The 22566-nt window shown below is 37.7% G+C and overlaps 1 protein-coding gene across 10 annotated transcripts in view; it reads right to left on the bottom strand.

The window, feature by feature from the left end:
- Positions 1-16496, bottom strand: part of sytl2a (synaptotagmin-like 2a) — a 115979-nt gene extending 99483 nt beyond the window's left edge. For 3 of the 10 annotated variants that reach the window (XM_051926936.1, XM_051926939.1, XM_051926942.1), the window contains exon 1: positions 16387-16495. The gene's annotated coding sequence lies outside the window, so the exon portion shown is untranslated. Of the gene's footprint in view, positions 1-7302; positions 7319-16117; positions 16207-16386 lie in introns of those variants that run through there. The other 7 variants (XM_051926940.1, XM_051926941.1, XM_051926943.1 and 4 more) reach the window with 5 other exon arrangements.
- Between the last annotated feature and the right edge of the window lie 6070 nt (positions 16497-22566).

Here is a 22566-nt window from a genome sequence, read left to right as displayed (position 1 = left end):
TGTACTGTCACACTTGTGTAATTCTCTGCAGAAACATGAACGGGAACTGTGTAATAACAATATTTCTTCTCCTCTCCCCTCTGCAGAAAGGAAGATTGACATTTTGTTCTTTATTTCACCTTATACAATTTCTTGTATTAGGAATTTGTTAGTTTTCGCATACCCCTTGGGGTCAGAGCGCAAGGTAAGCCATTGTACAGCGCCCCTGGAGCAATTACAGATTAAGGGTCTTGCTCAAGGGCCCAGCAGAGTAGAATCTCTTTGGCAGTGACAGGGATTCAAACTGGCAACCTTCTGGATACGAGCACAAATCCTTAGCCTCAGAGCCACCACTCTGCCTCCAACCATGACATTACATCCAGAGTCAGACCACCTGGACCCTGCCTCTTCCTCCCACAAACCTCAAAAAGGGGAAAAACCGCCATCTTGGAGACTGACCGATTATTCAAAATGTCTCAGTTTTGCACAGTCCGATGCATTTAATTTCATTCCTTTTGTGTGCCTCATACAGGGTTTGCCTATAGTGCCCCAAACAGTCTTCTTACAGTTCCCAATCAAAACATTCTGGATATTTGTTTCAAAATTACAGTACATGAAGAAGATTTCAAGAATATTCATGCCACAATGACTTTATTAGATAATGTCCATAAATAAAAAAAAAAACACTTAAAGCATATCGAGAGTTAGAGACTTAAAAACAAGAATAGGGATTGTCCATACATAAATGAAAAAAAAAAAAAAAAAAAAAAACCTAAAGCATATTGAGAGTTAAAGACTTAAAAACAAGAATAGGGAATAATGCACTCTAGGTTATTAGCTCCTTGTGTCAGTCCAAATGATCACTGTGGTTTTTGCAGTTTCCCACTAATTTCATAATGAAAATACACACTTCTACTTTGAAATTTTCACATGATTAGCTCCTCTTTTTCAGTATTTATTCAGCAGTCAGAGGTGTACAGTTCAGCATTTTTTTCTTTGCTTGAGAATTTATTTGTTCCTAGAACAGTTTCTTTTTTTAAAATCACACCCCCAAGGTTTGCTTAGTTGCATACATATTCATTAAAATGGACAACTAACCCTTACTTTATGAACCGACTTTCTAAAGTGACCACTATGCCAGGAACCTTAATAATTTAAAATAAATACAACAGTTTAAAAAAAAACAAAAAAAAAAAAACAGGCTAGGCAAGTAAAGTGATTTGCTGAGAGATGGGCAGTGAGTAATACAGTAAGTGACACGATTTAACCGAGTACCTCAAGATTTAAAGTGCATTTACTTAGGCACTAAACCACACTTGAAAGTTAATAAAAAACAGGCACAAATGCAAATGACAATATGCAAGTGTACAGGGCACATTCCGATTGGGATTTAGACTGCAGAAAATACATTAGACTAATCTGGACCACAACTGTATCAGTATGTCTCCATACTGCTGCCATCCTTCCCTGCAGTAAGGTTGAAAATAATAAAGTAGCTTTTCTCGAGAAATATAGCTACTTGCCAAAAAAGTGCTTGGGTTTTGACTAACTTATTTAGACATGCCACAGTGCATACAAAACCATCAGGCCTAAGTGTAAATACAAAGAACCGATTCTGTAACATTTAATGCAAGGAAGATAAAAGTACAGTACATATTAAAGGCCTGAAATGAATGCTAAAACAAAGCAGACATTTTTGTATGGTTTTCAGCCTGATGCTCTTTAAACAACTGCTTTAATAAACACATTTTTCTGTAATGTATTTTGCAAGTATAAACAAGTAGAGAGTGAGGAAAACTGCAGGAAGCATTCACATAAATTAAGCTCATTAACTTTCCATATTTGTGGGGAAACAAAAACTTAGTTTTGCCTAATTATATAGTATATCTACATTGTAACAGTGTAAGAATGAATTAATACAGCATTAAGTTAACTAACTAGCCAGTATAATGAAAGAAAAAATTGTTGAATATGCCAAGGCCAAATATTCTGAATGCCAGCTAAATGTCTCAGTTTCCAGGACAGGCCCCTTGTCAGAATGCAGCCTCTGCCCCTTATCTGATAAGATGATCAATCCCAGTTCAAGTAACAGCATGGAGACATCTCTTACAGAGACACCAGTTGGACACCAAGTTCAAATAAATGATCATAACTCAAGGATGAAAAACAGTGATGCGACAGAACTCTGCACCAATTATCAAACAAATGGTTATGATTATATGCACGCAAAAAAGATCTCTATTTCTTCTTAAAAACATTTGTAAAACCCAGATTGTCTCTCTTATTATCAACCTTACTATGCTCAACTTAGTAATAACTTCTGCCGTATAGCAGAAACCCCAGTGCACACAGGGTGTGGCCATAACAGAAGCTGAAGCAATCCCTTTACTCCAAAGGGCAACTGTGCTGGATTGGAAGCAGAGAAGACTTGCTATATTAGAGTTGGACAAGGTTGCCATTAGATCAAACCTTGTTGAAATATATAAGTGTACAAGCAGAGAGAGGCCACTTGCATCAAAGCCACATGTTTGCCTTGCTAACAAATGGAGCTGACTGATCACCAGCCAACTCACCAAGAGTAACTTTGCTTGCAACAAGAGGACTGACAAATTTGTGTCTGAACCTCTAAGAGATACTGCAGTGCCATCAGCAACCAGAAGATGATAAACAGGCAAGCTCCTAAAACAAAGAAAGAGTGCTGAAAATTTTTCGGTGTCTGCAGAAAGCTGACCAAAAAAGGAACAAAGCATTCTTTACATCAGACCATAAATATACCTACTTTGATTCCAAGAACTATTAAATTATAACTTAGAAGTCTGGACAAAGCCAGCTAATGTATTATGGTATTGGTGTAACTGTAACTAAAATGTAGTAACCTTGTAAAGAATAAGTGAAAACTTTTCTTAAGTTTCTTTCCAAATCTAATAACAAAGAGCAGTGTGTTTGGGTACTTAAAGTAAGTCTATTGCTATGTTCAGATCACATCAGAGAAAATGAATAATGTAGACTTTTGCCGATTTATTAACTTTGTTCATAAATTGTATGCGCTTCTGGCATTCTAGTCGAAGAGTGAAAAACAGATTCTTCACTCGACTTGCATCAATTTGGCTCACCCCTTTACGGTGATCCTATTAACTGTTTTAGTTAATTACCAGCATTGCCAAAGGAAAACCTTATAGTTAATTAACGGAGTGATTAACCATTTCAGACTCACTGGGAACTTGAACATAACCCTATCAATTTCTGTGTCATAGCAAAACCCAACTCAGTACAAGTCCAGTACACTGCCTGGCACTCACACATACATAGTCACATTCACTTGTACTGGGTCAATGTTAACCTAATTCACTCATTTTTGGCATGTAGGATTGAATCAGGAGGTCCCAGAAATGTGTCAACTTCACTGAGGTAGTGGCCAGTCATCAGACCATCATCCCTATAAAAAATGTTAATTTCAGGTTTTGCACCACCAGAAAGTTTGCAGTACTAGTTAAGTGACATGGTAGATCCCATGATGCATAACATGACCAACATGCAAAATATATTCAACAAATCTCTAACTGCATCTAATCACTATTTTGAACAGCAGGACATTTAGTTTTAAAACATTGTACATATTATGTTGTTGTAAACTATTTCCATGACTAAAAAGAACACAAGTTTGATAAGAGTACATAAAGATTCCAGATCTACCATGATCAAATTGGCTCTAAAACTGTAGTAGGCTATGGTTAAAAGTGTATATACTGCAATACAGGTACACTGGCAATTACATGCTTTCAAAAAGGCATTTATGAGGTAACTAACACAACTCCTAAACTACGCCCTACTGTGTGACCTCTAAAACAAGTTATTCTACATTATTTCTCATTAAATCACCTGCCAAGAACATGACACTTACCTTGCAAGCTGAAGTACTCTGAAGCATAACATATCAGTGCTTTAGAGTTGCCAGTAACTAGAGTCTATTATAGCACAACTGGGTGAAAAAATAGGAACCAACCTAGATGGAGGTCATTCATTGCAGGGTTAATTTATACACATACACCATCATATTCGGCCAGTTTACAATTGCCGTTCAACCAAACATGCAGGTTGTGAGAGAAAAACCAGAGTACCTGGGGAACAAAAATGACGTGGACACAGTGCAGAGTTCATACAGCAAAAACTGGGAAATGGATTTCATCTTAGAATAATAGAGCCATGGGGCAGTATTACGAACCACATCCCAGATTTAACTCCGGGATCCCCAGCAATCTTAAAATGTTGGCAGTAATTGCCAAACTCTCTAAATTTATATTACTTTGGATGAACATTCACAAACACAGTAAACAATCAATCTGATTAAAAACAATTTTATAACGATGTCTGTGATATGGTCAAAATATAGAATTTATTTTTTTAAATTGTGGAATTTTAAATATTAGCACATCATGCTCTTTATTACAGATATTTGCTCAAATAACAATGATTCAATTTAAGAGGTACAAGTTTCCATCCTTCCATCCATTTTCCAACCCGCTGAATCCGAACACAGGGTCACGGGGGTCCGCTGGAGCCAATCCCAGCCAACACATGGGCACAAGGCAGGAACCAATCCCGGGCAGGGTGCCAACCCACCGCAGGAAACACACAAACACACCCACACACCAAGCACACACTAGGGTCAATTTAGAATCGCCAATCCACCTAACCTGCATGTCTTTGGACTGTGGGAGGAAACCGGAGCGCCCGGAGGAAACCCACGCAGACATGGGGAGAACAAGCAAACTCCACGCAGGGAGGACCCGGGAAGCGAACCCAGGTCCCCAGATCACCCAACTGCGAGGCAGCAGCACTACCCACTGCAGCACTACCCACTGCGCCACCATGCCGCCCAGGTACAAGTTTTCTCAGACTAAACAATGACTTAAAAATCAGTAAAAACCTGAACAATGGTGACATATTCCAAACCCATGCCACAATATTTTGCTGTCCACAGAAATGCCATGTCTAAATTTGACTCCGATAATGATGTTGTCAGTCACATTTTTGTGTCATTATTTTATTCGTTCCACTCGGAGGGTTCTTCAGCATGTGCAATTACTGGAAATTTTGACCCAGCCATTGCCACAATTTTTACAGCACTGCGTCAAAGATTCTAGAAAGCTTGACAATTCTCATAAAAGCACAGCATTTAACTTAATGTTGATTTTTATATGATTTAAGGCAATGTCTGAGAGTGCCTTTGAAAAAAAATGATATATGGTATTGTTATGGGCTACGCATTGGAAAGTTGATGATTATTACATATGTCAATAGTTTTCCTTCATTGATTTTCCAGTTGTAGATAAAAAGATGAATCATGGCTTTCCATTGGCAGAAAGTTTTAAAAACCACTTTTCTCCTTTTTATTTTAGGTTTTACTATAAAAAAAATAATGAACTTTTTTACGAAATATACTTCCAAGAGTCGAGTAATATAAAGAAATGGAGAAGAGTAACATGATACCATATGTTAAATGTTATAAATAGTACGTTTAAACAAGGATCTAAATAATTATATATAACCCTTTCATCATTTTCATCTTTAACTAGAGATGCACGGAGCAAAGTGGATGGAGTATTTATTGCAGTGCATACATAGCCAAGCACACCAACCATCATTTGCAGACAGTTAAGAGGTACCAAATAACCTAACATCTATGTGTTCAGGTTGCCAGAGGAAACAAAGAAAATAACGTGTTGTATAAAGACATGTACACACATTATGAAATGAGTGTTCAGGCTAGAAAATGGAAACCTGCTACTTGGAATTGAGAGGCAGCAATACTAACTACTGTACAAAAATGCTATTACTAGATTATGGTGTACTAACGTCCGTCTCCGGAATGGTTTGTGTTATTCCAGAAGTAACATTCTAACCATTTCTGACATGCGGTAATACTTCTGAACTTATTTTAGAAAAAAACTGTTGACTAACAAACAATGTTAAATGAGTTAGTATGAAATGGTGCCAATATCAAAATTGCAATATTACCTTGTAGAAGTGTGTTAAATCGAAGATAACATTAAAAAATAAATATTCTAATTACATTAAACTATTATACACAAATCATTTCCTTAAACCTCAGTTCAAGGATAGAAATGAAAATACCAACTTTGCTTAAAGTTTTTGAACATAAAGAAGTGCATACTATTGTATGGGGATTAGGGTTAGTTCTGCCAACACATAATTACATGAGCATTGGAAGCGGTCAGCCAAAGGTTACTTCCCAAAAAGCACTGCACATTCTGTAGGATCATTTCCTCATTGCAGAGGTGTGACACTTCACCTCCTAGAAACGAACCATGTACAAATATTAGTATTTTCTTATTTTTATTGTTTTTACTGTTACATCAAAGGTTTTTAAAATCAGCCAAAAAGTAGAAATCAGCCTTGGATATCTTTCACAAGGAATATTCACACAAAAAACCATGGTCAACCAATTTACAATTTTCTCACCAACCTAACATACATTGGTTTGACGCTATAGAGGAAACCCAATAAAACACATCGAGAGCTTACAATATCCAAATATCTGTACAGTGATTATGCCAACAAGATTAAAACCCAGGTCTCTAGAGCTATGAGGCAATGACAAAAAGCTTTGAGGTAATTACCTGGATATCAAATTCTGCTCGTTGAGAACAAGGTGAAGATGACAAATCTTGACAGATGAATTTCCCTACACACCACCCTCTGTGCTAACTAGAACACTGCTTACATTATTCATACTAACTAACCCACTCTACTTGCACATGTGGACTTCTCGCAATAAAAAGAAATTTCCTAAGACAATGGGCCTTGGTTATAGTCCTGCTGAAAAACTGGATCTATCAGAAATACTATGTAACCGACTACTTTTTCTGTTTTTTTTTCCCTCTCTCTCTCATCCCCAGGGCCTAATATTGTTATTTTGCTGGACAACTCTTTACTTTTAAATATGCTACATACAATTGGCCATGAGTAAAACAGTCATGCTGTTCATGGTTTTGTTGAAGGTCATACGCAAATACAATTTTAAAGGAAACTTTATTCTTTTGAATTGAAACAGGTAATTAGTAGGAATAATGGGTATTTTGGGTATAAACAGAATCTCATCCTGTAAAAATTTTTGCTCTATTCAGATCTGAATGCAACACTTTGATCTGGAATCCTGTAACATTACAAAGTTTCAGAGGGTTTAGATCAAAAGCTACTTCAACATATGGCAAACAGCAATGACGTTTACAGGCTGCACATGCAATGAATTTAATGTTTTAATCCCTGTACAGAAAAGAACAGCTGGAAAAAAAATATATATATATATATATATAATAAACCATGTATAATGTTCACCCCTTATATGATCTGTCCATGATAATCATTTTATTGAGCTGCACAACCTTTAAAACTGACCAAGGCATGCCATCACTCCTGGATTGTGCTGTAACTAGGTCCTGAAGTCAGCTGTTACCCTGTACCACTGCTTCACTGATTCTTATTTGTGATCTCCAAGGGGACACACAGAAGGTCTCTGCAGTATTGCATGTGTTTCACCACCAAGGGTCACTGTCAACTACCCCGTTGCTCAAAGTATACGTACTGTATATAAGCAGGATTGGAAACAACCACCAGCCTAGCCAACCTCCCCCACCAAACTCCCATCAAAGTTGTATGTATTTCATACCACACCATGAGGATTAGGATAAAGATGACGGATTAGGGAATACTGTGTGTACCCAAGGACACTTTGCCTAAGAATAGCCTACTCATTACAGCATTATCATCAACAAATATTTACCAAAAAAAAAAAAAATAACAACAACATACCACAGGTCAGCTAATTTAAATTTTTCTGAAATCAACCAAACAATTTGGGTTATTCAGTTTTTCCATTGTGGATGATTTACACTTAGTGAATACCTACTCACCTAGATTAATAATCCTGACAAATTTTAGCTTTTGTTTATGAGTGAGTGAACTTTGCATTATTATTTTTTATCTACATATTAAGAAAAGCTTTTAATTTAAGAGTTCATCCCTATATGAAAATTATTTTAAGCAGCCATATCTCGGACTTTGGACTGATTATTAGCTTTTTATATAATTGTAGGTTGTGGAAATGTTCAAAAACCTGGGTCGTCCTGTATAAACAGTGTGTACACACAAAAATGTTGTGTACGCCCATTTCCATGCTCACTGTGAGATGTATAAAACCTGCGCAATCCTGTCGGCATAAGAGAATGCCTGTTTAAGAAGCAAGTAGCAATTAATGACTGGGTTGGAGAGCACAGAATATAAAGCATTTAACATGTTACTTTAGTTACAATGGGATTTGAGAAACTCTAGTAAATTAAACATTGGTTTTAAGATGAAGTTTTGGATGTTCTACTTTAATGACAAAATAAATTAAGAGATTAAAGTCGATATGTCAGTTACAACTTTGACATACACCTTTTTTTTGGCCCCGATAGTTTTCATATGACACTCGCCTTTTCATGTCGACTTTGACATCTGACCATTTCTTCTTTATTTCGGGCACCGTGCAACATTCTGAACTTAAACTTTTTAGTGTCACTCCCTCAATTTCCTTTTGTTGCTCATACCACTGCCTAAGCCACCAAATTGTACATTTTTCCTTGCCTCCACTTCACGGAGTAGAATTTTCACTTCACATTCAGTGAAATTCTTTTTTATGTATTTTTATCATTGTCTTTTAACAAAACACTGAAGAGAAAGGGCTATTTGTATTGATTTGCGTATTCAAATATGCAAAGTTCTGGGAGGAGTCAGGGTGGGACTGTGGGGACATGCATTTGTGGTAAAATTCATGTTGATTAGGATTTATAAAGGGGAAGTGCGTGGAACTTTGCTGGCACAGTTTTATGTATCTGTATTTTTTGTGCACATGCACATTTCTGTTTTTGTCCGTATCATATGCCATGTTTAGTGTGAATTCGTAATACATGAGGCCCCTGGTCTGTCTAGACCTTCAAGTTCTGAATATAACTCTTCGAAAAAGGTAACAACAAGTGACAAGCAGAAAGATCATATGCCAAATCCCACCACAGAAACATTTTAGTTTGCTTGCACATTATACATTTTAAAGTATATATTAAAAATGTACTGAAGAAACCCTATTACTGAAATGTAGATATGATCTATCTACCCTAGTTTGGACACAGATGATTAGAAACAATATTTTCTATCCATCATCAAAAACCACATAACACAGACTATAACTCCCCCACCCCACACACAACTACCTCAGAAACATCAGACAGAAGTCAGAAATCAACTCTGTAATCACAAAATCAATAAAACGTCCAACATAAGATACCCATTAATACCTAATATTTTTTTCCAGTTATTTGTGGAAAAACACATACCTATAGGAAACATCACACATAAACAAGGGAACATGCAAACAACACAAACTACATGTGAGGAATTGAATCATGGACTCAATAGCTGATAGGGATATACCTTTTTTTTTTTAACAAATGAGACACAGACCATGCTCAAAGCACTCTCAAGAAAATCATTATTTCTTTAACGCAGTATAGTCCTGCAACACTAGCAGAGAAAGAGAGAGATAATATCCAACTACTGTACTTCAGAAGAATGAATTTTTAAAATGTAATGCTATGTTTCCTTCACCTGATAAACTATTAGTTCAGCCTTTTCTACCTGACAAGTCACTGCATGAAAGGGAAAATCTCTCTGCCAGACATAATTTGAATGACCAAATCTTACTCACTAAAATATCTGAACAAAATAAAACAAAAGCAACATTAAATAATACTCCGTTAGGTAATTTCTTTGAAATCATCTTATGGTTTAGGATCTTGTGATATTTTTCATATTACAGTACTAACCTCTTTGCCACCATGCTGCCCATGGAATCATTACTTGAAAATGAAATAAAAACATACCAATTAACCTGGAAACATTTGTATGTTATAATGAAAGCAGACAAAAATCTCCTTTCTAAAATATGATTTTACAAAAGCAAATCAGTAATATGTGTATTAATTTGCTTTCATTAACAGATTATGTAAACAGGAGACAAACTGTAATATATGAGCTAACTTAATGCAGATTTTGGGTGGAGGATTGTGGTTTGGTTTTTGAATATATTTTACTTTTCTGTCATCCCACAGCACTTCTATTTTTAAGAGAATTCTGGGCTTGTTTTCCAAAGCCCCTCTTAAAGAATCCAAAAATATTTTCGACTCACTTTCCATTCAAAAAATGACTTTTTAATTATAAGTCTTCAAACTATCTTAATTTCACTGCTCGCAAAGGCTTAAAAAAATGAACTTTAAGAAAATCATTCAGTACTGCCTGAAGCAAACTAATTTGATAATCTAGCACATTTGGTCAGCCTTAATTCAAAGAACATGCTATATTGTGACACAGCAGTCACAGGACACGAAGTAGTAATTTGTGATGCATGAACTACAGCATGCTACAATGTCTCAAGCAAATTTACAACCACTTGTATCCAATAATCCAGCTAAAAATGAATGTTTAAGAGAATGTAAATTTACAGTAAGCAAAAAAGCATGTTGCAGTTAAACGGCCCACGTATCAATATAGCTTTTTGTAGATGCAGCATGTGATGTCAATCATAGTGTAAGTTTGCCTGGCCTACCCACTTAAACAGGGCTTGTCAATATTTATTTTAGATGAGGAAGGATCTCCTCTCCTTCTACCAGCTTTTGCTTCAATGATAATGAAACAAGCCAGAAAATTAGAACTATTGATAAACTGTATGTCCCTGTCCTAGGCCTGCTGATTATCACTGGATAACCCTTTAAATTGAATTGCTTTAATTTTCCCTTTCATCAACCATACTACTTGAAAGTGATATTGAACTGACCAGTAAAAACAGACTGCAAAGGCACTTTGAAGTTAAAAATTTGTAGCACCCACAACTTGGAGCTGAACAGCAGATTTAAGTACCTTAGAAAAAACTATCAAGAAATGCAGATGAAAACATTGATGTGAACATACAGATGCCTCAATTGCAGCTGATTAACTGAAATGAAAATCTAACATGTCAACATCCTTTTTGTGGTGCCAAATATATTTAAGGCAGCACCCTTTGTAAAGAAAAACAAATTTTTCTTAGATAAGTCAGTATGCTGAGCTCATGTGTACCAGTGATGGGTAATATAACCCATAACTCCTGGCAATAGACATTATTATCATACTGAAGTGTTATTTTAATACAGGGCATTACGCAGTGGCTAGAAACTCAAAAGTTCAAAAGAAAGTAAATATAGATGTTCAAGATTAGGACTGGAAACAGATGTATAATGCTCTAACTTATGAAAAAGAAAAGGGAAACTGGAGCTTAAACAAGTTGTGTGCTTTAAGCAATCAAATGAAGGTAAACTCATTACATTTGCAATAATTGGTGCTCAATCAATTTACAGTTTTGGAAATTTACCTCAAAGGAGTACCGGACAACATACTCTCTAAAACATACTAAAATAATACATCTCAAAATGCATCTGAATTACAAACTTATTTATACCCTGTTAAGAATACAAGGAAATTCAAAAATTAGACTGTTTAAATGAGCAACATAAATTTTCTATTTTTCACTTGCATAAAAAAGCACAAAACAACCTACTATACTTTTGAGGTCAGTGGTTTTCATCATAACACAAAGGACATAAAATTGTCTATTACTACACATACAAATTCAAAACATCCCATATCCATATTTAAACCTTATGGATTGTATTTTAAGAGATTTTTTGCAATATTAAAAATGCACTCAATCTGTAACAATTACTTCAGATCATACTAGTCTACAATGGAAAACTCAAGCGTGGCATGTAACTTACTAAAGAAGCAAATCAGTGTATTGAGAGGGCTCAAGAGTGTGAACAGTTTGTTTGGCTGAGGACATTAAACAATTACAGTGTCAGGAGTGAAATGGAAACCACTTCTCAACATCCCACAAAGGACTAAGGCATTAAATGCTAAAAATGACAGGATCAAGTACCAACTGGCATGTGATTTGGGGTCTGCAATAAAAATACTGTTTTCTTAGTTTATACAGGTTGGGTGCTCATAGATTATAATTCTTTTATTACAGATTTTATGATATTCATATTAGAACAGGGTGGCCAGGTAGTGCAGTGGGTAGCGCTGCTGCCTCGCAGCTAGGAGACCCAGGTTTGCTTCTCGGGTCCTCCCTGCATGGAGTTTGAATGTTTTCCCCGTATCTGTGTGGGTTTCCTCCGGGTACTCCGGTTTCCTCCCACAGTCCAAAGACATGCAGGTTAGGTGCACTGGAGATTCTAAATTATCCCAAGTGTGTGCTTGGTGTGTGTGTGTGTGTTTGAGCACACACCCTGTGGTGGGCTGGTGCCCTGCCTGGGGTTTGTTTTCTTCCTTGCACCCTGTGTTGGCTGGGATTGGCTCCAGCAGACCCCGTGACCCTGTAGTTAGGATATCGCAGGTTGGATAATGGAAGATTTCCATCAGCTGAAATCAAGAGTCGCAAATAAAAAATTTTGAATAATGGTTTCAGCATTCATCAACCACCAGTCACCGAATAGAATCAAAACAGTGTCAACTATCTGCTCATAGCAACAAAGAATTTGTCTTGAGGGTTCAGACCCACCAGAAACTCGTGATCCACCCAGCTGCTCCCTTACTCCTAGACCTCATAAAGATAGCAGAACCAGATGTTTCCCTACTTCCAATTATGTTCTTTTCCACCAGGTTTAACTGTCTCCAATGACATCAAATTTTATAGAAGCTTAAAAAAATGATATACTGTAATTTATTATGTACATATATGTACTGTAAAATAAACCACACACACATGCATAAAAACTTCTGGCTTGGTTAACAGAGAGCTTCTGCGGTCAATAACAGGCTTGTAGGTGGATATAAGATGAGGCCATATCTGCTCAAATTGTACCACAGGTTTATATTTAAAGTTATTAATATTTGGATAGAGTGGCTCCAGCTTATAGGGCCCATGCATGAATGGAATATGCCTAATAGGCACTTGATTCCTAGTTTGAAGTCAACAGCATTCACAATGATTCATCACTAAGATATGGATATAGAATGAATTCAGGTGTCCCAATGTACAGTGACACCCATCCCTATTCGTACAGCAACTCCTTCTTACCCCCAAAATCAGCTATGCCATTCCTTTATTGAATAAAAACAGGCTGCACTCCTGTTCAACTAAGGTAAACTCTATAAATAGGGTATTATCAGGTAACTGATCAAAGTAGAAAATAAGCGATTTGTAGCAAAATAAATTAAATAACACTCTAAATGAAAGAAAAAACAGCACTACAACTTATGCTATTTGTCCTATGTGACAGATTAGTCTCATATATTTTGTGCTGTTTGTTATTAGATTTACTTTTGTTTGGTTTTTATTGTGAGCTGTTAACTTGACTCTGTTTCATATTATACCAATTATACTGTCCATTATAAAAAATGTGTAACTACTTCTGTTGCTGTTATCCATGTGCACTCAGCAACTGTGCAAAACCTGTAAGCTATTCCTTCTCACATCTTGTAACTTGTCGACACTTTCATGTCTGCTAGCCACAGCTTGTGTAATTCTGGCCTCCCCAACACATTTCTGCTGCTTATTTGTAGAAGGCTGTAGTTTTTAAAGATGTGAAAATCTAACCATACTAAACATAACTTTTCTGTTTCTTTAATTCTAAAACGCCTATAACAAACAGTGTGTGTTTCTGAATTGATAAAGTCTGATACACTTCATAGAAAATCTGCTTTAGGGACAGTACTACAGCAGCTAACTAATTTTCCTGGTCTCAGATTTATGACTTGCCCTCCAGGTTGTTGTCCAAGCCCCTACACTTTACAGTATCTGGCCGTACCTTGATCTGTCCATTTTCTAATCTGCTTATCCAATAAATTATAAAATGTATACCTAAACCAGTAAGAAATGCTTCCGATTACATCACTGACAGCTGCTTCATAATTCAGAAAATGTTTTTAAAAAGTTCTTTCTTAGCTCCAGGTTGGTCACTGTTTGTTTTAGAGCTATATTTTTCATTTGGAGAGATCTTTTTTGGGTGCATACTAAAAAATGTAGGCTATCTGGCTAGGGACTGGTTTAGCATAAATAGGAGTTCTACAATCAATCATAATGTAACCACCTACCTATCTACAAGGCAGTCTATGCAAGAAAACAGGCACAGTGCAATGTCTACATAACTCACTTCACTGAAAAAAATAGTAACTGGAGCCAATATGTAGGACTGCCCCTGAACAGTCAGCACCCTATATACAGGAGATTTGCATTGTTGTGACTACTTACATGGCATGAAGGGATCTTGCATTGTAACTCTAGCCTGGAGTGTCAAACTGAGATCCTGAAGGCCTGCTTAGCTGCTGGTTTTTGTTCCAGTCACTTTCTGAATTAGTGCTACTAATGTGCTACACACTGCTATTGCCTTCATTTTAAATATTCAAAATGCTTCATTTTGTTTTAATATTTTCCTTAACCGCTAACCAGTGGCAGAGTGGTGGCTCTGAGGCTAGGGATCTTCACTGGCAATCGGAAGGTTGCCGGTTCGAATCCCGTAAATGCCAATTGGGACTCTGCTCTGTTGGGCCATTGAGCAAGGCCCTTAACCTGCAATTGCTGAGCGCTTTGAGTAGTGAGAAAAAGTGCTATATAAATGCAAAGAATTATTATTAAATAATAATGAGAAGTCAGTAAACTGATGACCAGATAACACAATCCTGTGTGTCCATCAAACAATCTCTGTTTCATTAGAATATTTGAAGGGAAAAAAGTGAGTCTAACAACAAAACATTTGGAAAAAAAGAAAAAAAAAAAAGTTTGGAAATATTTGGTGTAGCAGAATGACAGCATTAACGAACCATAAAGTTAAATAAATGTTTCGTTATGAATAAGAATTTGCTTCTAATTTTAAAATGGAGTTGAATGTAAATGGTGCTGCATGAGGGGCTGATTTTGAGATCCCGGAGGTCACTGGTCATCTGTTGGCAGAATATGCATCTCAATGTTTTAAGCAATTAAACACTTCTGTATCTTTAAAAAAAACCAAACGAATTAAAAGTGATGCAAATGTACTGTTTCATTAAGTTGGATTTAGCTAGTAATTTAAAAAGTGGCCAAAATAAAAACTTGCATTTCTCTAAGATAAGAGTTTGACAGCCTTACTCTTGCCAATTGTGCCATCTATCAGCACTATAACACTGATCACGAGTTCATCCCAAAATTAATTTTGCAACTGAAGCACTGAATAAATAACAATACTGTAACTTGCAGGTGTGACTTGGGCGGTTTCCGTTTTCGAACTAAAGCACTGACTAAGGAGGTTATGGCCTGTCGCAGATTCTGTAGGTAACTTTATCTCGAGAAGTGGTATTTAATATGAAAGGCCCGACATAAAAAACCAACAGTACTTTTTTTTTGGATGTGGGTTTCCTTTAGGAAGCCACATCTGTAATGATGAGTGACCAAGGCGTGCTTTACTGAACAGTGAATGAGAATAACCACATCCTTTCAAGTTAACATTTCATATTGGTAAATACCACAGCTTCGAATCCACCAGCTTAGGTAGGGATCTAGGCGAATACCAAAACGACCTCTGGAAACGCTGGTGGACAGCTAAACCTGCATTGAATGTTTAAAATCCGAATTACGGTCAAACACATACATAAAAGTCGAAACATATCAAGGTAGCCCTACGTAACTTAAAAGCGTCAAAAAGTTAACTGCCACCACGCCACGTAAAAGGTAATGACGGGGCGGCAACTTCGCGTACCTCCAGTTCCACAAAGTTTGCTGTATGGCTTGTTTACTTTGATCTCACTTCACCACCAACACAATAAAACAAAAGCCTACCACAGCAAGTTTTTAAAGGCACCCCGGAAACTCACGTTTCATTTACACCTGCGTACTCCCGTCGCCTTTGCGTGGAACGCCTGTCCTCTTTTTTTTTTAAAGATGTCCAGGTCAATGAATATACGTTTCCGAATTACGTATTGTCTCGGATACAAGGATAAGAAAAGCAAACAAAAAAAGTGAAAGGGCTCTTAGTTGATAACATAAGCAGCCAAGGACTCTCTCTTCGTACGATACCTGCCGTGGCTGCTACACCTGGCTGGACGGCTTTGCGCAGTGAGCGCCCGCAGCAGCTCGTGCTTCTTCCTGTTGGAGCTCGCAAGACTGCAGTCGTGTCGGGACAGGACGCGCAGCCAACTTGTAATTTTTTTTCTTGTTCGTTTCTCTTTTCAGTCGTAGCCGACGACTTAAAGCCTTAACAGCTTTCTCCTCAATACCCACCCAGCTTAAACACACACGGATAAATAAACATGACAAATAACCAAGAGAAAAAGAACGCCGCTTACCCTCCTTAGGATTCTGCTAGCCTGTGCTCTTCACAGCCGCACTGAAGATAAGAATCGCGAAAATTGAGTTTTCCGACGCTCGGGGTTTGGCTACCACTGACACATCAAAAAGGAGGAGTTTTTTTTTTTTTTTTCATTACAATGGCAGTACCAGCCTGCCTCCCAGGGATGTAACTCTTACTTCTCCATTAATACAAGTAAGAATAAGTCATTTTACTAAAGTAACTAAGTGTTATTGTGGGAAGTAAAACGAAGTGATCAGTATATAGTCACTTTATTTATGCAAAAAAAATCAGCTGGGGTGTTTCATTTATTCCTTTATCATTTTATGTGTTCACATACTGGCAAAAGCCACTCCAGGCCTGGAGGGCCACATTGGCTGCAGGTTTTCATTCTAACCCTTTTCCTAATCAGTGACCAGTTTTCACTGCTAATTAATTTCTTTTCCCTTCATTTCAATAGCCCTGTTTTTACGGATTCAGTCCTCTGAATTGATACTTTTCTGTATTAAATTACAGTGAAGCACAAATGCAACGTGAAACAAGCCAACAGATGACAAGCTAAATTGGGTATTCAAACTCCAAACAATTTCACTCCAACCAGTTTCTTAACGAGAAACCAATTCTTGCTGTTAATTAAGCCCATTATTTAATTCCATGGCCGGTTGCTGCTCTCATTCTGCTACAGCAGACGTTTCCAAAACTGTTGATTTTCAATTTTCAACCGACAAAATGTTTTGGTGGGCTGAGAGATCAGTCTCACTGAGATCTTCACTTTTTCAGATATTGTTTGATGGGCAGAGATGAGCTGGCCATGTGATGACTTGTTTTGTTTTTCATTATTGTTTGGCTGCAAATTAAGGAAGAAGAAGCAACTAACAGGCCTGAGTCACATTAATTAAAACTAAAACAAAAGAAGTTAATTAACAGCAAAAACTAGTCACTAATTAAGAAGATGGTTAGAATGAAAACCTGCAGCTACTGTGGCCCTCCAGGACCGGAGTTTGACATCGCTGCTTTAACCACACCCTTTTTTTGTTTGCATATGCCAAAGTAACTAATCGGACAGCGGCCCCACTGGAGCTGATAGGATTCTTTCCAACCAAATCTTTAATTAGAAACCAATCAATGTTCTTGAATGATGGTTTGATCCACATGTGTCTTGTCTTTTCTAAAATTACTAAGTGTTTCCATTTCAAATTCTGCCTCACTCTTTCTTTTGCCTCTAAGTTATATCTGTATATAACTGTATATCTGTATTAAAACGCTGGGACCTTAAATGCTCCATTTTATTCTTTAAAAAGTTGCAATGAACAATAAGGTGCAAGCAACAGTAGACTTCACACCTCAATATGCCCTCCATAAAGGATAAAATATTTAGGAGTACAGTAAGAATAAAAAATTATACCTGAGGAGTCATATAACATTCATATAACATTTTGTTTGCCTTCTCAGAAATGTAAATACATATACATAACACAATAAGTGCAAAGAAAAAAGTCTGATTAAATGGCTTATTTTGCACAAGTCTAATTAATAAATTGTCTGGAAAGAAAATCATAGCCCACTGTAAATGCAGTGTTAAAGGTCCCTTTTGTATGTCATTGTACAATGTGCCAACCAAACATTACAATGGTCAAGACGTGATACAACGTGTGGTTGTAATTGGGTTTTTTTGCCAGATACAGGGATTCCAATATCTCAAATAATTACCCTCCTGAGATTTTCATGTATTATTGTCTCTAAGTGCATTGCAAAAAATATCCAGTGTGTGACAGTTCTGTGGGTGAAATTACCTTGTTAATGAGAATGGTCAGAAGAGAATATGACTCAAATAACAGGTCTCTGCAACAATGGTGTGCATAAGAGTAGTTCTAAATGCTCAGCTGATCAGACTTTGAGCAGATGGGTTACTACAGCAGAAAACCATGCTGGGACCTACTTCTGCTATAAATGAGGGAAATGAGGCTACAATGGGAATGTGATCATGTAAACTGGATTACTGTGGATTCCAAACATGTCCTGATTTCTACTGTAGCTTTAAAGTAGCAGTGTCAGAATTTGGTGTAAACAAAATACATTTGTAACTCCATCCTGTTTAAAGTCAACCTCAGAAGTGACAGTGTAATTGTGCATTTCAGAAGACATAACCGTAACCCATACTTCCCATGAGTGACCCCATCCATGAGTTTGTAAGAGAACTTGTGCACCTTTGTGTGAGCAATTATTATTATTTTGTTATAACCCTGATTCTTACAAGAGGCAAGTTTTTCAAGCAATACAATATCTCCCAAAAATCCAACAAATTCTGCAGGTACAGTTGTCTCATTTCCATTTCACCTATTCAGTTTCTTTTCCTGTAAGGAGAATGATAGACCAATGGTTTTCTTTCATTCAGCATTTCTGTAAACACCACTTCAATGCCTTCTAAGACTAACTATGCTTTTAACTGATGGTCTCATTATCGAATATACAGGGTGGTCCAGATCTAATTATGCAACTGTTTGACTGACAACCGTCTCCCCGCCATTTTGCAATGCAGAGCAGGTGCTGCAACAAAAAGAATTTTAAGTGAAATCTCTATGTGCAGGGCAGGTGCTGTGAATTCTCTATGTAATAAACCTAATAAGTTATAGCATAATGAAAATTGCATAATAAGATCTGGACCACTCTATAGTATAGTTTTGATCCTTTGCACTCTTCATATCCCACTCCTACAATTGTGGCAAGAAGAATATATCTAAAGTCAGTCTTCAAAACAGGAGGAAAATGTTCACCTTTATATTTCTACAACTTCAGTTCCCCCCATGCTTTAACCCAACTTTCATTTACACAGATACACAGCACCTTCATTATCTGGAAAGACTCATCCGATCCTACCTGACATGCTCTTCTTATTCTGTAAGAAATGTACACTTCCTAAGCACAGCTCTTGTTATGCCACTACAAACAATCTCTTGCATCATATTAGAGTAGTAACACATCCTGATCACCTTCCACACAGAGCATCTTCACTAACTGGAAAGACTCACCCAATCCTGTCACATGCTCTTCTTATTCCATACGAAATGTGCGCTGCTTAAGACCAGCTGTTGTCAAGCCACTGCAGACAACCTCTAGAGAGTAGAAACACATCCAAATAATCATCCACATAAGAAGCAAATCCATCAATTTATCATTTCAAAAAAATTTTTTGTCTATGGGGCCACAGGTAATCCAGGGCCCGTCTTTCAGCACTGGACATTATGCAGTGACCAGTTCTTCACAGTGTACATTCATACCCTATCACATACACTGTTTTTGCCTTTTGTTGCATTAATTGTGAACTTTTGTGAGTTTCTTCATAATATAGAAATGGGGGTAAGGGAACATATTGAGTAATCTGATTTATGTTTTCTATTAACTACAGTAAGTTACACATTTTAATTCAATAATTCATTATTATGGCTCAGGATGGTGATGGCACATTGAATGTTGGTCAGACATGCAAGTAAGCATTTCACTGTTGTCAACATGCGATGATACTACTCTCTCATATTGTAACATATTCTGTTCAAATCTGCCTAATCCAATTCAGGGTCACTTAGTGTTGACACCTATTCCACCTACATTAGGCATGAGGATAGAATTAACAATGGATGGGGCACCATTCCGTAGTAGAGACCTTTTATACACACATTCAGACAGGAGGAGACTGCTTAGAATCACGAGTGCTCATACCAAGCTAGATTGTATTCTAGTTGAGATTTGTGAGGAAACCACACTAGCTATTATAATTCACGCAAACAAAGGCAGATCATCCAAACTCCACACAGAAAGTGATTATGTCAGAAAATGAACATACAGTATGTCTCAGGGTTTGTTAAGCCCTGGTGCTAACCACTGTGCCACCCTAGTATAGTTCATCGTCCTAGAAACATGTAAACATTTGTAAGTGTGAAGGGTGTTTTTGTCTCTCATTGTTATCGACTTCAGCATCCACAAGGGCTTTGGAATAGTTTTATGATGAAATGGGTTATATAAAATGCATTGATTCATCCTTTATTGAGCCCCTCTTATTCCAGTTAAGGCTGGAACAGACTGGAGCCTATCCAGATACAATAGCATTAAGGCAGGAGCCATTGCTGGATGGTGTAACAGTTACATACAGTAGATTAAATTTTGTTCCAAATAAAGATTATGTGTTTATATGGTGTGAACCCAGCCACAGGGGATGCACAAACCAATGTGTTTCTTTGTGCCGGTCCCAAGCCCAGATAAATGGGGAGGGTTACGTCAGGAAGGGCATCTGATGTAAAATTTTGCAAGATCAATATGTGCACAACAATTCAAATTGGTCGAGGCCCGGGTGAACAATGGCCACCACTAGTACTGTTAGCCAACAGAGTACTAGCAGAAATTGGGCTACTGTTGGCCAATGAGGGATACTAAACAGAGGGACTGAGCTGGGAGAGATATGCTGCAGGTTATGGAGATAAAGGATAAAGATGGAAATGTACTCACAAGCAAGGAGGGTCTGTTGAGCAGATGGAAATAGTACTTTGAGAGGCTGATGAATGAAGAGAATGAGAGAGAAAGAAGGTTGGATGATGTGGAGATAGTGAATCAGGAAGTGCAACGGATTAGCAAGGAGGAAGTAAGGACAGCTAGGAAGAATGAAAAGGCTGTTGGTCCAGATGACATACCTATGGAAGCAAGGAGGTGTTTAGGAGAGATGGCAGTGGAGTTTTGTACCAAATTGTTTAATGGAATCTTGGAAAGTGAGAGGATACCTGAGGAAATGAGAAGTGTACTGGTACCAATTTTTAAGAATAACAGGGATGTGCTGAGCTGTGGTAACTACAGGGGGATAAAATTGATGAGCCACGGCATGAAGTTATGGGAAAGAGTAGTAGAAGCTAAGTTAAGAAGGGAGGTGATGATTAGTGAGCAGCAGTATGGTTTCATGCCAAGAAAGAGCAGTACAGATGCAATGTTTCCTCTGAGGGTGTTGATGGAGAAGTATAGAAAAGGCCAGAAGGTGTTGCATTGCGTCTTTGTGGACCTGGAGAAAGCATATGACAGGGTGTCTCGAGAGGAGTTGCGGTATTGTATAAGGAAGTAAGTAGGAAGGAAGTGGCAGAGAAGTACGTACTATAAGAGTTGTACAGGATATGTATGAGGGAAGTGTGACAGTGATGAGGACTGCGGTAGGAGTGACAGATGCATTCAATGTGCAGGTGGGATTATATCAGGGATCGGCTCTGAGTCCTTTCTTATTTGCAATGTTGATGGACAGATTGACAGATGAGATTAGACAGGAGTCCCTGTGGACTATGATGTTTGCTGAAAACATTGTGGTCTGTAGCGAGAGTCGGGAGCAGCTTGAGGAGACCCTGGAGAGGTGGAGATATGCTCTAGAGAGGAGAGGAATGAAGGTCAGTAGGAACAAGCCAGAGTACATGTGTGTAAATGAGAGGGAGGTCAGTGCAATCATGAGGATGCAAGGAGTACAGTTGGTGAAGGTGGATGAGTTTAAATACTTGAGATCAACAGTACAGAGTAACAGGGGTTGTGGAAGAGAGATGAAAAGGGAGTGGAGGCAGGGTGGAATGGGTGGAGAAGAGTGTTGGGAGTGATTTGTGACAGACAAGTATCAGCAAGAGTGAAAGGGATAGGTCTACGGGACAGTAGTGAGACCAGCTATATTATATGGGTTGGAGACGGTGACACTGACCAGAAAGCAGGAGACAGAGCTAGAGGTGGCAGACTTAAAAATGCTAAGATTTGTATTGGGTGTAACAAGGATGGACAGGATTAGAAATGAGTACATTAGAGGGTCAGCTCAGGTTGGAAGGTTGAGATTACAAAATCAGAGAGAATACAGATTGCGTTGGTTTGGACGTATGCAGAGGAGAGATGCTGGGTATATTGGGAAAAGGATGTTAAAGATAGAGCTACCAGGCAAGAGGAAAAGAGGAAGGTCTAAGAGAAGATTTATTGATGTGGTGAGAGAGGACATGCAGGTGATGGGTGTAATAGAGCAAAACAGGATAATATGGAAGAAGATGATCCACTTTGGCAACCCCTAACAGGAGCAGCCGAAAGAAGAACTTTATATGGTGTGCTTGTGATTGGATTTATGTATAGGTGCAGTACATACCTTTGAATGTAAACTGCAATGCATTCGTAATAGAATGTG

This window comes from Erpetoichthys calabaricus, chromosome 4 (genome assembly GCF_900747795.2).
Source record: "Erpetoichthys calabaricus chromosome 4, fErpCal1.3, whole genome shotgun sequence".
Lineage (NCBI taxonomy): Eukaryota > Metazoa > Chordata > Cladistia > Polypteriformes > Polypteridae > Erpetoichthys > Erpetoichthys calabaricus.
The sequence above is the reverse complement of the archived record's forward strand: the minus strand, read 5'-3'. Positions and strand labels throughout refer to the sequence as shown.